Source organism: Lepisosteus oculatus, unplaced genomic scaffold, assembly GCF_040954835.1.
Source record: "Lepisosteus oculatus isolate fLepOcu1 unplaced genomic scaffold, fLepOcu1.hap2 HAP2_SCAFFOLD_67, whole genome shotgun sequence".
Taxonomy (NCBI): Eukaryota; Metazoa; Chordata; class Actinopteri; order Semionotiformes; family Lepisosteidae; genus Lepisosteus; species Lepisosteus oculatus.
Window position 1 is genome coordinate 816,130 of NW_027168224.1, and position 17,983 is coordinate 834,112.

General features: G+C 43.6%; 9 non-coding genes across 9 annotated transcripts; 4 read left to right on the forward strand and 5 right to left on the reverse strand.

Annotated features, from left to right (window-relative positions):
• Positions 1 to 1,613: 1,613 nt before the first annotated feature.
• trnar-ucg (transfer RNA arginine (anticodon UCG)) lies at positions 1,614 to 1,686 on the forward strand. The gene has a single exon. It is a non-coding gene; the product is annotated as a tRNA-Arg (tRNA).
• A 1,554-nt stretch (positions 1,687 to 3,240) lies between these two features.
• On the reverse strand, positions 3,241 to 3,322 carry trnas-uga (transfer RNA serine (anticodon UGA)). Its single transcript has one exon. It is a non-coding gene; the product is annotated as a tRNA-Ser (tRNA).
• Positions 3,323 to 6,101: 2,779 nt separating this feature from the next.
• Positions 6,102 to 6,174, forward strand: trnar-ucg (transfer RNA arginine (anticodon UCG)). Its single transcript has one exon. It is a non-coding gene; the product is annotated as a tRNA-Arg (tRNA).
• A 1,551-nt stretch (positions 6,175 to 7,725) lies between these two features.
• trnas-uga (transfer RNA serine (anticodon UGA)) lies at positions 7,726 to 7,807 on the reverse strand. Its single transcript has one exon. It is a non-coding gene; the product is annotated as a tRNA-Ser (tRNA).
• Positions 7,808 to 9,343: 1,536 nt separating this feature from the next.
• trnan-guu (transfer RNA asparagine (anticodon GUU)) lies at positions 9,344 to 9,417 on the reverse strand. The gene has a single exon. It is a non-coding gene; the product is annotated as a tRNA-Asn (tRNA).
• Positions 9,418 to 12,098: 2,681 nt separating this feature from the next.
• Positions 12,099 to 12,171, forward strand: trnar-ucg (transfer RNA arginine (anticodon UCG)). Its single transcript has one exon. It is a non-coding gene; the product is annotated as a tRNA-Arg (tRNA).
• Positions 12,172 to 13,722: 1,551 nt separating this feature from the next.
• On the reverse strand, positions 13,723 to 13,804 carry trnas-uga (transfer RNA serine (anticodon UGA)). Its single transcript has one exon. It is a non-coding gene; the product is annotated as a tRNA-Ser (tRNA).
• Positions 13,805 to 15,341: 1,537 nt separating this feature from the next.
• On the reverse strand, positions 15,342 to 15,415 carry trnan-guu (transfer RNA asparagine (anticodon GUU)). The gene has a single exon. It is a non-coding gene; the product is annotated as a tRNA-Asn (tRNA).
• Positions 15,416 to 16,608: 1,193 nt separating this feature from the next.
• trnar-ucg (transfer RNA arginine (anticodon UCG)) lies at positions 16,609 to 16,681 on the forward strand. Its single transcript has one exon. It is a non-coding gene; the product is annotated as a tRNA-Arg (tRNA).
• Positions 16,682 to 17,983: the final 1,302 nt, after the last annotated feature.

Below are 17,983 nucleotides of genomic sequence, written 5' to 3' on the forward strand. Positions count from 1 at the left end.
CGTCCTGTCAGCCTGTTTCTGTTTTTTTTTTTTCAATCTAGGGATGGAAAGTATGAGGGAAATGATGGAGCAATCAATAACCGCTCCGGAAAAATGGCAGAAAGAAATGGTCCGTCACTAAGGACATTTGTGAAGCAGAGGAGTGACATCACCACAAAGGCGACTTATTCTGCTGATCGTTTTGGTGAATAATGATTGAGGCGTGTTAAGAGAAAGGTAGCTGCGTCAGCATGCTTAGGCTGCAAAGGATAAAGCAAAGGTTTACTCCATGCTGAAAAGAGAAGAAAAGAAGCACAACGTTTCGACTGTGGAGCCTTCTGCACCATCTTCTTTAGCGATGGTGATGATGTTTACATTGGAAAAACTGAGACACGCATACTGGAGGGGCTTGAACCACCAACTTTTCAGCACCACAGAGTCTGACAGTCTTTTGTGCACCCTACATTTGCAGGTTTATGGTCAAAGAAAACAATCACTTGCGCTTCTTGCAGCCGGCAATCTTTTTCCACTGACAACCAAGAAATGGATTTCATCTTTCACAAGCTGTATGGATTTCTTCAAAAACAAGTTATTCCAGAAAGGAAATGAATTCTTGCATTAAACTGAACCAAGCTGTACATGTTTGTCTGAAATGAGACATTCGGCACAACAAGACACGGAGAGAGGCACCGCTGGTATTCAGACCCAGGATCGCCTGCTTACTAGGCGGGCACTTTAAGCCACTAGGGAACAGCGCCAGCGGAGCACCGCGCTTTTACAGACACTTGGACACATCTGCGTTCGGTGTGCACTTAACCTGCTCTCTGAGCCCGTTGCCTCCGTCCCATTTAATAGCAGAACTGACGCCAAGAGAAATGATGAGAAATGGCATTTATCGGGCACTTTTCATGTCCAAGGAGCTCAATGCCCTTGACACCTCCCCAAGGCGACAGAGCTGTGCATTCTTTGGCGACACCATTTTTTCTTTTGTTTAATTTCTATACTTATTGATAGAATAAAAACGATATGTCATGTACTGTAAGGGAAATGTCTCTTTTCATGGGGAAAGCTAGCACCAGCAAATGTTGTGTTTAGAAGAAGTGATTTAACATGACACGTGACCTAATTTACCGGAGCAAAAGCTCACCCAGCAAGCCCTGCTTTACTTCTACAGGAGAGAAGTACTGTAGAGTCTGCAAGATGTTCAGCTGGGTAGCTACGTCAGCATGCCTCGGCTGCAAAGGAACAAGTACTAGGTTTATTGCATGCTGAAAAGAGAAGAACGGAAACACAGCGTTTCGACTGTGAGGTCTTCTCACACCTGAAGAAGCCTCACACCTGTAAAAGGCTCCATGGTTTTCTTTCTTCTCTTTTCAACATGGAATACACCTATTGTCTGCAAGATGTGACAATTTCATGGTGTTTTGGAAGAAAACCTTTTTTCTTTGAATTCAAAATCAATCGGAATTTCAGCACGACACATCAACACTTTTTCTGTTTTAAGGAGATGATATTTTAAACCTGATAAAAATAGTAGGAAACACAAGTTTCTTGCTGTGAAAATTTAGATGGGGAAGTGTACTACTAGTAGCAGTGTAGAGCTCTCTGTGGTGGAGTGCAAGCGCATGTTCTATGGGCCAGTGGCGTAATGGATAACGCGTCTGATTTCGGCTCAGAAGATTGTAGGTTCGAGTCCTGCCTGGCTCGTGAGGCTTTTAAACCTCTCAGGTTCCTCGGTAACAGGTTGCCGTCATGTATATGAACTATAGAAAAGCATTTGCCACAACCCGTAAATTAGCACGCAAGTGCGGGCTGGTGAACACAGAACTGTATGGAGATCATCTCCAGCTCCGAGCTCAATTGCAATGAAAAAACATGCAGAACAGAACTGGAGAGCAGCTGAATTTGTGCTCAGTAGGGTGGGGAGGACTCAGCATTGCTATTGTTCTAATTGGCATGAACTGCAGGGGATCTGAATCAGAACATGTCAGTCAGTTCGATCATTGCGTCAATATGTAGGCCACGTTAATACAGAATTATTACTTTGTCTGTCTCGTCTTTGTATATAGCTGAATGTCCCTGACAATTTCATGTTAGTTTTTAAGAACGACATTGGTGCTAATATATACATATATAGCATATAAGGAACACGTAAAAGTTTAGTCCATGCTGAAAAGATAAGAAAACCGCCACAACGTTTCATCTTGGAATAAATCTTTACTTGTTGTTTTGCAGCCTACCCATTCTGACCTAACTCCTCCCTTGAAATTCCCTAACAGATAAGGGTACGTAACGGCTCATGCGATGCTCAGTTGCAATTTGTCCCAAAACAAACAAGAACAGCAGCTGAGGGTTTGAGTTTGAACATGCACTGTATTAAAGCAGCTTTTATTTCCATTGATAAATGCTAGATATTCCTACAGAGATTCTCCAGGTGAGTAAGCGATTCCTGTTTCTGTTTCTATTTCTGTTTCATATATATATACAGTATATATATGTTACATGTGTCTCTGCAATAGTATAAATGTGTTATACACTATCAGGGGCTGCTTTTTTGTGCACCTCATCTACAACAAGGGTTTTTTTTTCATTTATGTTTGTGGACCTTCACCATTTGAGGAAGTGAGTTAGATAAGAAAGTTACAGGTATGGTGAGCAATGACTGACAAAGGCACGTACTGCGTATTCCTTACAGAAGTGTAAGCAATTTGTTCTAAAAAACACCGGCTAAAGTCCAACATCGTTAGCAATCTTATTACTTAAACAGAATTAACATCAATAAACTGTAAGGTGCTGGTACATGCGAGTAGATTTGATCTTCTATTAAACAAAAATGCAATTACAGCTCTAAAAAGGTCAACCTAGACTTCTGTAACAGATCTGTTCAGGTCATCGCTGTTTCTCTGACCTTGTGAGTCTTTGGAATTTTAAAAGTGTATTTTGCTTGCCTTTCATGTGGTCTGTGTACAAGTCACTGTGGCGTATGCGGTCCTAACCAGCCTTGCTATAGACGTGACGAGCCTCCGCTATGTTGCAATGGAGAACAGGTTCAGTACGGAGCTGCCGAGAAAATTCAGCTGGAAAGCTCGTTGCAGAAAAGCATCGTTATCTGTGTCCAGCGGCAAAGCGTCCATCGTGGGTGCTGAAGAATCGATTTCACAGGCTGCGGGTCCAGGCGATTTAGAGTGTTAAAGGTCCCAGCGAAAACGAAACGGCGCTGGTCCTTTTACACGCACGCACGCAACCAAATGCAAAGGACGCCGTAGTCGGCAGGATTTGAACCTGCGCGGGGAGACCCGAACGGATTTCAAGTCCGTCACCTTAACCACTCGGCCACGACTACAGCGAGCGCCGCGGCCGCTGCCTTCTTGCTACAATCGAACAGGGAGTGCGAGGTGGCGGCGGCAGCGGAGGCAACTTTTTTCAAGTTCGCTCTCCGTTTAAGAAACCTTTTACGCCATACGTGCAAGCACACACACACACACCTCAGAGGACTTAAGGGTGGCTTCAAGTTGGAATGATAAAGTCTCCCCGTTCGGACATGAAAACAGAACGTTCTTAGACAGAAAGCAATCAACAACGGAGACATGTGGACGACGATTTTAGTCACTGTACTTTGAATAGCATTTTTACTCCAGTTACAGGAGATGCACCAATGGCCCTTGACCTACGCTCTTACCAATGCCTTGAACATTCAAACAAAACAGCCCTCAAGTCCTGCGGTTATATATAATGCTGTTACGTGTCGAGGCAGTATTTGACTCTGTCCTACCGTTGAGACACGGGGCAGATATGGAAACGAACACATGCTACGGATCGTCTCTAATCGGTCCCTACAGTTGGAAGGCTCCTTGAAGCGTGCACCCCCATCATTCATCTTTGCGCATCTGTGAAAGGTAGACTCTTGAGCAATGTTTGAGCCAGCTCTAAGGCAACTAGTGCTATTGGACAGACACCTCTGGAAGATCCTAAGAGTCTCTTAACACCACTTCCAGCAGCAAGCTTAATTGTTCGCTGGAGGTCTCCCACCCAGGTACTGACCAGGCAAAGAATCACCAGTACATTGAATGAGGAAGTTAATCCTGAAATCCAATTACATATCTCAAGGTAAGACAAATCCATAAGAACATGTCTTAGTATTACTTCGTTTACATTAGTATGGCACTGAGTTGGAGCTCCTCTTTAAGCTGTGGTTTAGTTTTGCATTCATGTGTTTCTAGAGCAGTTATTTATGGGGGTGGGTGGGTCTTCCACAGAGGCTCAGGACAAATCCCCCGCCTGAAAGTCTAATGTGTGCGTTCAGACAGTCACAGGTCAAGAGCCAGGCAGGAGGACAATGGACAGAAGAGCCAACGAACTAAAAATAAAAGAACAGATATGAAAAAGCCACCATCTTTGTCTTTTTGACATTTTCCGACTTTCATGCAAGCCAGGACAAAGTTGCTCGTAGCTACTTGTGGATTCAAATACTCTATCGAGTGCTTTGATGAGTTTTTGCAATTTGATTGTCGTCCTGTCAGCCTGTTTCTGTTTTTTTTTTTTCAATCTAGGGATGGAAAGTATGAGGGAAATGATGGAGCAATCAATAACCGCTCCGGAAAAATGGCAGAAAGAAATGGTCCGTCACTAAGGACATTTGTGAAGCAGAGGAGTGACATCACCACAAAGGCGACTTATTCTGCTGATCGTTTTGGTGAATAATGATTGAGGCGTGTTAAGAGAAAGGTAGCTGCGTCAGCATGCTTAGGCTGCAAAGGATAAAGCAAAGGTTTACTCCATGCTGAAAAGAGAAGAAAAGAAGCACAACGTTTCGACTGTGGAGCCTTCTGCACCATCTTCTTTAGCGATGGTGATGATGTTTACATTGGAAAAACTGAGACACGCATACTGGAGGGGCTTGAACCACCAACTTTTCAGCACCACAGAGTCTGACAGTCTTTTGTGCACCCTACATTTGCAGGTTTATGGTCAAAGAAAACAATCACTTGCGCTTCTTGCAGCCGGCAATCTTTTTCCACTGACAACCAAGAAATGGATTTCATCTTTCACAAGCTGTATGGATTTCTTCAAAAACAAGTTATTCCAGAAAGGAAATGAATTCTTGCATTAAACTGAACCAAGCTGTACATGTTTGTCTGAAATGAGACATTCGGCACAACAAGACACGGAGAGAGGCACCGCTGGTATTCAGACCCAGGATCGCCTGCTTACTAGGCGGGCACTTTAAGCCACTAGGGAACAGCGCCAGCGGAGCACCGCGCTTTTACAGACACTTGGACACATCTGCGTTCGGTGTGCACTTAACCTGCTCTCTGAGCCCGTTGCCTCCGTCCCATTTAATAGCAGAACTGACGCCAAGAGAAATGATGAGAAATGGCATTTATCGGGCACTTTTCATGTCCAAGGAGCTCAATGCCCTTGACACCTCCCCAAGGCGACAGAGCTGTGCATTCTTTGGCGACACCATTTTTTCTTTTGTTTAATTTCTATACTTATTGATAGAATAAAAACGATATGTCATGTACTGTAAGGGAAATGTCTCTTTTCATGGGGAAAGCTAGCACCAGCAAATGTTGTGTTTAGAAGAAGTGATTTAACATGACACGTGACCTAATTTACCGGAGCAAAAGCTCACCCAGCAAGCCCTGCTTTACTTCTACAGGAGAGAAGTACTGTAGAGTCTGCAAGATGTTCAGCTGGGTAGCTACGTCAGCATGCCTCGGCTGCAAAGGAACAAGTACTAGGTTTATTGCATGCTGAAAAGAGAAGAACGGAAACACAGCGTTTCGACTGTGAGGTCTTCTCACACCTGAAGAAGCCTCACACCTGTTAAAGGCTCCATGGTTTTCTTTCTTCTCTTTTCAACATGGAATACACCTATTGTCTGCAAGATGTGACAATTTCATGGTGTTTTGGAAGAAAACCTTTTTTCTTTGAATTCAAAATCAATCGGAATTTCAGCACGACACATCAACACTTTTTCTGTTTTAAGGAGATGATATTTTAAACCTGATAAAAATAGTAGGAAACACAAGTTTCTTGCTGTGAAAATTTAGATGGGGAAGTGTACTACTAGTAGCAGTGTAGAGCTCTCTGTGGTGGAGTGCAAGCGCATGTTCTATGGGCCAGTGGCGTAATGGATAACGCGTCTGATTTCGGCTCAGAAGATTGTAGGTTCGAGTCCTGCCTGGCTCGTGAGGCTTTTAAACCTCTCAGGTTCCTCGGTAACAGGTTGCCGTCATGTATATGAACTATAGAAAAGCATTTGCCACAACCCGTAAATTAGCACGCAAGTGCGGGCTGGTGAACACAGAACTGTATGGAGATCATCTCCAGCTCCGAGCTCAATTGCAATGAAAAAACATGCAGAACAGAACTGGAGAGCAGCTGAATTTGTGCTCAGTAGGGTGGGGAGGACTCAGCATTGCTATTGTTCTAATTGGCATGAACTGCAGGGGATCTGAATCAGAACATGTCAGTTAGTTCGATCATTGCGTCAGTATGTAGGCCACGTTAATACAGAATTATTACTTTGTCTGTCTCGTCTTTGTATATAGCTGAATGTCCCTGACAATTTCATGTTAGTTTTTAAGAACGACATTGGTGCTAATATATACATATATAGCATATAAGGAACACGTAAAAGTTTAGTCCATGCTGAAAAGATAAGAAAACCGCCACAACGTTTCATCTTGGAATAAATCTTTACTTGTTGTTTTGCAGCCTACCCATTCTGACCTAACTCCTCCCTTGAAATTCCCTAACAGATAAGGGTACGTAACGGCTCATGCGATGCTCAGTTGCAATTTGTCCCAAAACAAACAAGAACAGCAGCTGAGGGTTTGAGTTTGAACATGCACTGTATTAAAGCAGCTTTTATTTCCATTGATAAATGCTAGATATTCCTACAGAGATTCTCCAGGTGAGTAAGCGATTCTTGTTTCTGTTTCTATTTCTGTTTCATATATACAGTATATATATGTTACATGTGTCTCTGCAATAGTATAAATGTGTTATACACTATCAGGGGCTGCTTTTTTGTGCACCTCATCTACAACAAGGGTTTTTTTTTTCATTTATGTTTGTGGACCTTCACCATTTGAGGAAGTGAGTTAGATAAGAAAGTTACAGGTATGGTGAGCAATGACTGACAAAGGCACGTACTGCGTATTCCTTACAGAAGTGTAAGCAATTTGTTCTAAAAAACACCGGCTAAAGTCCAACATCGTTAGCAATCTTATTACTTAAACAGAATTAACATCAATAAACTGTAAGGTGCTGGTACATGCGAGTAGATTTGATCTTCTATTAAACAAAAATGCAATTACAGCTCTAAAAAGGTCAACCTAGACTTCTGTAACAGATCTGTTCAGGTCATCGCTGTTTCTCTGACCTTGTGAGTCTTTGGAATTTTAAAAGTGTATTTTGCTTGCCTTTCATGTGGTCTGTGTACAAGTCACTGTGGCGTATGCGGTCCTACACAGCCTTGCTATAGACGTGACGAGCCTCCGCTATGTTGCAATGGAGAACAGGTTCAGTACGGAGCTGCCGAGAAAATTCAGCTGGAAAGCTCGTTGCAGAAAAGCATCGTTATCTGTGTCCAGCGGCAAAGCGTCCATCGTGGATGCTGAAGAATCGATTTCACAGGCTGTGGGTCCAGGCGATTTAGAGTGTTAAAGGTCCCAGCGAAAACGAAACGGCGCTGCTCCTTTTACACGCACGCACGCAACCAAATGCAAAGGACGGCGTAGTCGGCAGGATTTGAACCTGCGCGGGGAGACCCCAACGGATTTCAAGTCCGTCACCTTAACCACTCGGCCACGACTACAGCAAGCGCCGCGGCCACTGCCTTCTTGCTACAATCGAACAGGGAGTGCGAGGCGGCGGCGGCAGCGGAGGCAACTTTTTTCAAGTTCGCTCTCCGTTTAAGAAACCTTTTACGCCATACGTGCAAGCACACACACACACACCTCAGAGGACTTAAGGGTGGCTTCAAGTTGGAATGATAAAGTCTCCCCGTTCGGACATGAAAACAGAACGTTCTTAGACAGAAAGCAATCAACAACAGAGACATCTGGACGACGATTTTAGTCACTGCACTTTGAATAGCATTTTTACTCCAGTTACAGGAGATGCACCAATGGCCCTTGACCTACGCTCTTACCAATGCCTTGAACATTCAAACAAAACAGCCCTCAAGTCCTGCGGTTTAATATAACGCTGTTACGTGTCGAGGCAGTATTTGACTCTGTCCTACCGTTGAGACACGGGGCGTATATGGAAATGAACACATGCTACGGATCGTCTCTAATCGGTCCCTACAGTTGGAAGGCTCCTTGAAGCGTGCACCCCCATCATTCATCTTTGCGCATCTGTGAAAGGTAGACTCTTGAGCAATGTTTGAGCCAGCTCTAAGGCAACTAGTGCTATTGGACAGACACCTCTGGAAGATCCTAAGAGTCTCTTAACACCACTTCCAGCAGCAAGCTTAATTGTTCGCTGGAGGTCTCCCACCCAGGTACTGACCAGGCAAAGAATCACCAGTACATTGAATGAGGAAGTTAATCCTGAAATCCAATTACATATCTCAAGGTAAGACAAATCCATAAGAACATGTCTTAGTATTACTTCGTTTACATTAGTATGGCACTGAGTTGGAGCTCCTCTTTAAGCTGTGGTTTAGTTTTGCATTCATGTGTTTCTAGAGCAGTTATTTATGGGGGTGGGTGGGTCTTTCACAGAGGCTCAGGACAAATCCCCCGCCTGAAAGTCTAATGTGTGCGTTCAGACAGTCACAGGTCAAGAGCCAGGCAGGAGGACAATGGACAGAAGAGCCAACGAACTAAAAATAAAAGAACAGATATGAAAAGGCCACCATCTTTTTCTTTTTGACATTTTCCGACTTTCATGCAAGCCAGGACAAAGTTGCTCGTAGCTACTTGTGGATTCAAATACTCTATCGAGTGCTTTGATGAGTTTTTGCAATTTGATTGTCGTCCTATCAGCCTGTTTCTGTTTTTTTTTTTCAATCTTGGGATGGAAAGTATGAGGGAAATGATGGAGCAATCAATAACCGCTCCGGAAAAATGGCAGAATGAAATGGTCCGTCACTAAGGACATTTGTGAAGCAGAGGAGTGACATCACCACAAAGGCGACACATTCTGCTGATGGTTTTGGTGAATAATGATTGAGGTGCGTTAAGAGAAAGGTAGCTGTGTCAGCATGCGTAGGCTGCAAAGGATCAAGCAAAGGTTTACTCCATGCTGAAAAGAGAAGAAAAGAAGCACAACGTTTCGACTGTGGAGCCTTCTGCGCCATCTTCTTTAGCGGTGATGATGTTTACATTGGAAAAACTGAGACATGCGTCCCTGGGTGGGCTTGAACCACCAACCTTTCGGTTAACAGCCGAACGCGCTAACCGATTGCGCCACAGAGACTGACGGCCGCTTGTGCTCCCTACATTTGCAGGTTTATGGTCAAAGAAAACAATCACTTGCGCTTCTTGCAGCCGGCAATCTTTTTCCACTGACAACCAAGAAATGGATTTCATCTTTCACAAGCTGTATGGATTTCTTCAAAAACAAGTTATTCCAGAAAGGAAATGAATTCTTGCATTAAACTGAACCAAGCTGTACATGTTTGTCTGAAATGAGACATTCGGCACAACAAGACACGGAGAGAGGCACCGCTGGTATTCAGACCCAGGATCGCCTGCTTACTAGGCGGGCACTTTAAGCCACTAGGGAACAGCGCCAGCGGAGCACCGCGCTTTTACAGACACTTGGACACATCTGCGTTCGGTGTGCACTTAACCTGCTCTCTGAACCCGTTGCCTCCGTCCCATTTAATAGCAGAACTGACGCCAAGAGAAATGATGAGAAATGGCATTTATCGGGCACTTTTCATGTCCAAGGAGCTCAATGCCCTTGACACCTCCCCAAGGCGACAGAGCTGTGCATTCTTTGGCGACACCATTTTTTCTTTTGTTTAATTTCTATACTTATTGATAGAATAAAAACGATATGTCATGTACTGTAAGGGAAATGTCTCTTTTCATGGGGAAAGCTAGCACCAGCAAATGTTGTGTTTAGAAGAAGTGATTTAACATGACACGTGACCTAATTTACCGGAGCAAAAGCTCACCCAGCAAGCCCTGCTTTACTTCTACAGGAGAGAAGTACTGTAGAGTCTGCAAGATGTTCAGCTGGGTAGCTACGTCAGCATGCCTCGGCTGCAAAGGAACAAGTAATAGGTTTATTGCATGCTGATGTAGCGGCGAGGCTTATTAATAAGGCAGAATTAAGTGTTTCCGAGCTTCCCAAATGAGGCCCCATTTCTCTGTTCATCTCTGTGGTGCAGCCACAGAGAGACTATTCCCAGGGTGATTTAAGGTCCTAGGACAGCTCCCAAAGGGGGATGCACTTAGCTAAGCCTGGCTATCATGATCAATGGTCATCCATTGGCGCCTATCTGTCTAGGGAGTGCCAGTTGGACATCTGGACTGCATTACTAAGTGTCAGGAGTAAGTGACTCATATCTCACCTTGATCAACCAATCAGGGACTGGTAGGGCCGAGTAACCCACGTGGGACTCTGATGCCCATGGAACTTTCAGCCAATCAATGAGCTGAAGTTCCTCCAGGTAAAAACAGGCAACACAGAGAGCCTGAGAGATTCAGTGAGATTCAACAAGATTCAGAAGGGATTCTGGAGAGGATTCTGTGGACTGTTCTAAAGGGAATTCAAAGGAGAATTCCAGGGCAGGACGGCCCAGGAGCAGAAGGCTCCCAAGGGCAGGACATCCTCGCAGTGCGCCTCCTGACCATCCTGAGACTCAGCCCGGACAACCACGGAACGGCCAGTGTGTCTGAGTGCCAGAACTTTCCTTTGTTCTAAGAGTCTAGAGTGGAGGTTGCCAGAGAGTAACCAGCAGCAGGCCTCGTGAACAGGTCGGAACTGTGGACAGCTGAATCACTATTCAGAACTAGCTCTTCATTAGGAACGAACCGGTCCTCTTCCTGACTTGCTGGGACCCACAGTCATCTTTTCTCCTGTGCACAAACTTTGCTAGTTAAAGCCAACACTAACTAGCCGGTCAGTGAGCATCAGCAGCGCACCGTCGCAAGCCGCACAGCACAGCCTGGCACTGAGCCAGAGAGCGCGGATTGGACAGCAACAGCCTGCAACTGTTTCTTTGTGCCCGCAGGAGATCTGAATCCCCAAAGATTGGATGAGTATTTAACTTCAATGCATTACAGCTCGAGAATTCAATTGTTATCCCAACCAGTTGATATCAATTTAATTCCTAAGAGTTATGTACTTGTTTGAGTATCTAATGTAGAAGTTATAACTAAGTTCATTTACGAAACGGTCTTAATGAATGATATACTGAACGTATGTCCTCTTGATATGTGTAACACTTCGTAACTGACTGAATATATACCTTTTGTATTCTGATAACCCTCTCGATAAGATCTGTTAGTTTTATATGCATATTCTATGTATTAATAAATGTATCCTCGTGTATTAGTACCTGTGTGTGTGCGTTGTTTGAGTTATGTCGCATGGTTGGACTCTAAAGCCATCAAAAGAATCAACTTTGTGATTTACTGCTACAATTAATAATTGTCTCAGTAAATGCCCAAACCCTACAGAACTGGTGCCTTCAGAGAGCCACTATGATTACATATTTGGCGTCCCTGAACCGGTTTTCTTACATATTTGGGGTCCCTGAACGGCTATGAATCACTACACTGAAAAGAGAAGAACGGAACCACAGCGTTTCGACTGTGAGGTCTTCTCACACCTGAAGAAGCCTCACACCTGTTAAAGGCTCCATGGTTTTCTTTCTTCTCTTTTCAACATGGAATACACCTATTGTCTGCAAGATGTGACAATTTCATGGTGTTTTGGAAGAAAACCTTTTTTCTTTGAATTCAAAATCAATCGGAATTTCAGCACGACACATCAACACTTTTTCTGTTTTAAGGAGATGATATTTTAAACCTGATAAAAATAGTAGGAAACACAAGTTTCTTGCTGTGAAAATTTAGATGGGGAAGTGTACTACTAGTAGCAGTGTAGAGCTCTCTGTGGTGGAGTGCAAGTGCATGTTCTGTGGGCCAGTGGCGTAATGGATAACGCGTCTGACTTCGGATCAGAAGATTGTAGGTTCGAGTCCTGCCTGGCTCATGAGGCTTTTAAACCTCTCAGGTTCCTCGGTAACAGGTTGCCGTCATGTATATGAACTATAGAAAAGCATTTGCCACAACCCGTAAATTAGCACGCAAGTGCGGGCTAGTGAACACAGAACTGTATGGAGATCATCTCCAGCTCCGAGCTCAATTGCAATGAAAAAACATGCAGAACAGAACTGGAGAGCAGCTGAATTTGTGCTCGGTAGGGTGGGGAGGACTCAGCATTGCTATTGTTCTAATTGGCATGAACTGCAGGGGATCTGAATCAGAACATGTCAGTTAGTTCGATCATTGCGTCAATATGTAGGCCACGTTAATACAGAATTATTACTTTGTCTGTCTCGTCTTTGTATATAGCTGAATGTCCCTGACAATTTCATGTTAGTTTTTAAGAACGACATTGGTGCTAATAGATACACATATAGCATATAAGGAACACGTAAAAGTTTAGTCCATGCTGAAAAGATAAGAAAACCGCCACAACGTTTCATCTTGGAATAAATCTTTACTTGTTGTTTTGCAGCCTACCCATTCTGACCTAACTCCTCCCTTGAAATTCCCTAACAGATAAGGGTACGTAACGGCTCATGCGATGCTCAGTTGCAATTTGTCCCAAAACAAACAAGAACAGCAGCTGAGGGTTTGAGTTTGAACATGCACTGTATTAAAGCAGCTTTTATTTCCATTGATAAATGCTAGATATTCCTACAGAGATTCTCCAGGTGAGTAAGCGATTCTTGTTTCTGTTTCTATTTCTGTTTCATATATACAGTATATATATGTTACATGTGTCTCTGCAATAGTATAAATGTGTTATACACTATCAGGGGCTGCTTTTTTGTGCACCTCATCTACAACAAGGGTTTTTTTTTTCATTTATGTTTGTGGACCTTCACCATTTGAGGAAGTGAGTTAGATAAGAAAGTTACAGGTATGGTGAGCAATGACTGACAAAGGCACGTACTGCGTATTCCTTACAGAAGTGTAAGCAATTTGTTCTAAAAAACACCGGCTAAAGTCCAACATCGTTAGCAATCTTATTACTTAAACAGAATTAACATCAATAAACTGTAAGGTGCTGGTACATGCGAGTAGATTTGATCTTCTATTAAACAAAAATGCAATTACAGCTCTAAAAAGGTCAACCTAGACTTCTGTAACAGATCTGTTCAGGTCATCGCTGTTTCTCTGACCTTGTGAGTCTTTGGAATTTTAAAAGTGTATTTTGCTTGCCTTTCATGTGGTCTGTGTACAAGTCACTGTGGCGTATGCGGTCCTACACAGCCTTGCTATAGACGTGACGAGCCTCCGCTATGTTGCAATGGAGAACAGGTTCAGTACGGAGCTGCCGAGAAAATTCAGCTGGAAAGCTCGTTGCAGAAAAGCATCGTTATCTGTGTCCAGCGGCAAAGCGTCCATCGTGGATGCTGAAGAATCGATTTCACAGGCTGTGGGTCCAGGCGATTTAGAGTGTTAAAGGTCCCAGCGAAAACGAAACGGCGCTGGTCCTTTTACACGCACGCACGCAACCAAATGCAAAGGACGCCGTAGTCGGCAGGATTTGAACCTGCGCGGGGAGACCCCAACGGATTTCAAGTCCGTCACCTTAACCACTCGGCCACGACTACAGCAAGCGCCGCGGCCACTGCCTTCTTGCTACAATCGAACAGGGAGTGCGAGGCGGCGGCGGCAGCGGAGGCAACTTTTTTCAAGTTCGCTCTCCGTTTAAGAAACCTTTTACGCCATACGTGCAAGCACACACACACACACCTCAGAGGACTTAAGGGTGGCTTCAAGTTGGAATGATAAAGTCTCCCCGTTCGGACATGAAAACAGAACGTTCTTAGACAGAAAGCAATCAACAACAGAGACATCTGGACGACGATTTTAGTCACTGCACTTTGAATAGCATTTTTACTCCAGTTACAGGAGATGCACCAATGGCCCTTGACCTACGCTCTTACCAATGCCTTGAACATTCAAACAAAACAGCCCTCAAGTCCTGCGGTTTAATATAACGCTGTTACGTGTCGAGGCAGTATTTGACTCTGTCCTACCGTTGAGACACGGGGCGTATATGGAAATGAACACATGCTACGGATCGTCTCTAATCGGTCCCTACAGTTGGAAGGCTCCTTGAAGCGTGCACCCCCATCATTCATCTTTGCGCATCTGTGAAAGGTAGACTCTTGAGCAATGTTTGAGCCAGCTCTAAGGCAACTAGTGCTATTGGACAGACACCTCTGGAAGATCCTAAGAGTCTCTTAACACCACTTCCAGCAGCAAGCTTAATTGTTCGCTGGAGGTCTCCCACCCAGGTACTGACCAGGCAAAGAATCACCAGTACATTGAATGAGGAAGTTAATCCTGAAATCCAATTACATATCTCAAGGTAAGACAAATCCATAAGAACATGTCTTAGTATTACTTCGTTTACATTAGTATGGCACTGAGTTGGAGCTCCTCTTTAAGCTGTGGTTTAGTTTTGCATTCATGTGTTTCTAGAGCAGTTATTTATGGGGGTGGGTGGGTCTTTCACAGAGGCTCAGGACAAATCCCCCGCCTGAAAGTCTAATGTGTGCGTTCAGACAGTCACAGGTCAAGAGCCAGGCAGGAGGACAATGGACAGAAGAGCCAACGAACTAAAAATAAAAGAACAGATATGAAAAAGCCACCATCTTTTTCTTTTTGACATTTTCCGACTTTCATGCAAGCCAGGACAAAGTTGCTCGTAGCTACTTGTGGATTCAAATACTCTATCGAGTGCTTTGATGAGTTTTTGCAATTTGATTGTCGTCCTGTCAGCCTGTTTCTGTTTTTTTTTTTTCAATCTAGGGATGGAAAGTATGAGGGAAATGATGGAGCAATCAATAACCGCTCCGGAAAAATGGCAGAAAGAAATGGTCCGTCACTAAGGACATTTGTGAAGCAGAGGAGTGACATCACCACAAAGGCGACACATTCTGCTGATGGTTTTGGTGAATAATGATTGAGGCGCGTTAAGAGAAAGGTAGCTGTGTCAGCATGCGTAGGCTGCAAACGATCAAGCAAAGGTTTACTCCATGCTGAAAAGAGAAGAAAAGAAGCACAACGTTTCGACTGTGGAGCCTTCTGCGCCATCTTCTTTAGCGGTGATGATGTTTACATTGGAAAAACGGAGACATGCGTCCCTGGGTGGGCTTGAACCACCAACCTTTCGGTTAACAGCTGAACGCGCTAACCGATTGCGCCACAGAGACTGACGGCCGCTTGTGTTCCCTACATTTGCAGGTTTATGGTCAAAGAAAACAATCACTTGCGCTTCTTGCAGCCGGCAATCTTTTTCCACTGACAACCAAGAAATGGATTTCATCTTTCACAAGCTGTATGGATTTCTTCAAAAACAAGTTATTCTAGAAAGGAAATGAATTCTTGCATTAAACTGAACCAAGCTGTACATGTTTGTCTGAAATGAGACATTCGGCACAACAAGACACGGAGAGAGGCACCGCTGGTATTCAGACCCAGGATCGCCTGCTTACTAGGCGGGCACTTTAAGCCACTAGGGAACAGCGCCAGCGGAGCACCGCGCTTTTACAGACACTTGGACACATCTGCGTTCGGTGTGCACTTAACCTGCTCTCTGAGCCCGTTGCCTCCGTCCCATTTAATAGCAGAACTGACGCCAAGAGAAATGATGAGAAATGGCATTTATCGGGCACTTTTCATGTCCAAGGAGCTCAATGCCCTTGACACCTCCCCAAGGCGACAGAGCTGTGCATTCTTTGGCGACACCATTTTTTCTTTTGTTTAATTTCTATACTTATTGATAGAATAAAAACGATATGTCATGTACTGTAAGGGAAATGTCTCTTTTCATGGGGAAAGCTAGCACCAGCAAATGTTGTGTTTAGAAGAAGTGATTTAACATGACACGTGACCTAATTTACCGGAGCAAAAGCTCACCCAGCAAGCCCTGCTTTACTTCTACAGGAGAGAAGTACTGTAGAGTCTGCAAGATGTTCAGCTGGGTAGCTATGTCAGCATTCCTCGGCTGCAAAGGAACAAGTAATAGGTTTATTGCATGCTGAAAAGAGAAGAAAGGAAACACAACGTTTCGGCCGTGAGGTCTTCTCACACCTGAAGAAGCCTCACACCTGTAAAAGGGTCCATTGTTTTCTTTTTTCTCTTTTCAACATGGAATACACCTATTGTCTGCAAGATGTGACAATTTCACGGTGTTTTGGAAGAAAACGTTTTTTCTTTGAATTCAAAATCAATCGGAATTTCAGCACGACACATCAACACTTTTTCTGTTTTAAGGAGATGATATTTTAAACCTGATAAAAATAGTAGGAAACACAAGTTTCTTGCTGTGAAAATTTAGATGGGGAGGTGTACTACTAGTAGCAGTGTAGAGCTCTCTGTGGTGGAGTGCAAGCGCATGTTCTATGGGCCAGTGGCGTAATGGATAACGCGTCTGACTTCGGATCAGAAGATTGTAGGTTCGAGTCCTGCCTGGCTCGTGAGGCTTTTAAACCTCTCAGGTTCCTCGGTAACAGGTTGCCGTCATGTATATGAACTATAGAAAATCATCTGCTACAACCCGTAAATTAGCACGCAAGTGCGGGCTAGTTAACACAGAACTGTATGGAGATCATCTCCAGCTCCGAGCTCAATTGCAATGAAAAAACATGCAGAACAGAACTGGAGAGCAGCTGAATTTGTGCTCAGTAGGGTGGGGAGGACTCAGCATTGCTATTGTTCTAATTGGCATGAACTGCAGGGGATCTGAATCAGAACATGTCAGTTAGTTCGATCATTGCGTCAATATGTAGGCCACGTTAATACAGAATTATTACTTTGTCTGTCTCGTCTTTGTATATAGCTGAATGTCCCTGACAATTTCATGTTAGTTTTTAAGAACGACATTGGTGCTAATATATACACATATAGCATATAAGGAACACGTAAAAGTTTAGTCCATGCTGAAAAGATAAGAAAACCGCCACAACGTTTCATCTTGGAATAAATCTTTACTTGTTGTTTTGCAGCCTACCCATTCTGACCTAACTCCTCCCTTGAAATTCCCTAACAGATAAGGGTACGTAACGGCTCATGCGATGCTCAGTTGCAATTTGTCCCAAAACAAACAAGAACAGCAGCTGAGGGTTTGAGTTTGAACATGCACTGTATTAAAGCAGCTTTTATTTCCATTGATAAATGCTAGATATTCCTACAGAGATTCTCCAGGTGAGTAAGCGATTCCTGTTTCTGTTTCTATTTCTGTTTCATATATATATATACAGTATATATATATATGTTACATGTGTCTCTGCAATAGTACAAATGTGTTATACACTATCAGGGGCTGCTTTTTTGTGCACCTCATCTACAACAAGGGTTTTTTTTTCATTTATGTTTGTGGACCTTCACCATTTGAGGAAGTGAGTTAGATAAGAAAGTTACAGGTATGGTGAGCAATGACTGACAAAGGCACGTACTGCGTATTCCTTACAGAAGTGTAAGCAATTTGTTCTAAAAAACACCGGCTAAAGTCCAACATCGTTAGCAATCTTATTACTTAAACAGAATTAACATCAATAAACTGTAAGGTGCTGGTACATGCGAGTAGATTTGATCTTCTATTAAACAAAAATGCAATTACAGCTCTAAAAAGGTCAACCTAGACTTCTGGAACAGATCTGTTCAGGTCATCGCTGTTTCTCTGACCTTGTGAGTCTTTGGAATTTTAAAAGTGTATTTTGCTTGCCTTTCATGTGGTCTGTGTACAAGTCACTGTGGCGTATGCGGTCCTACACAGCCTT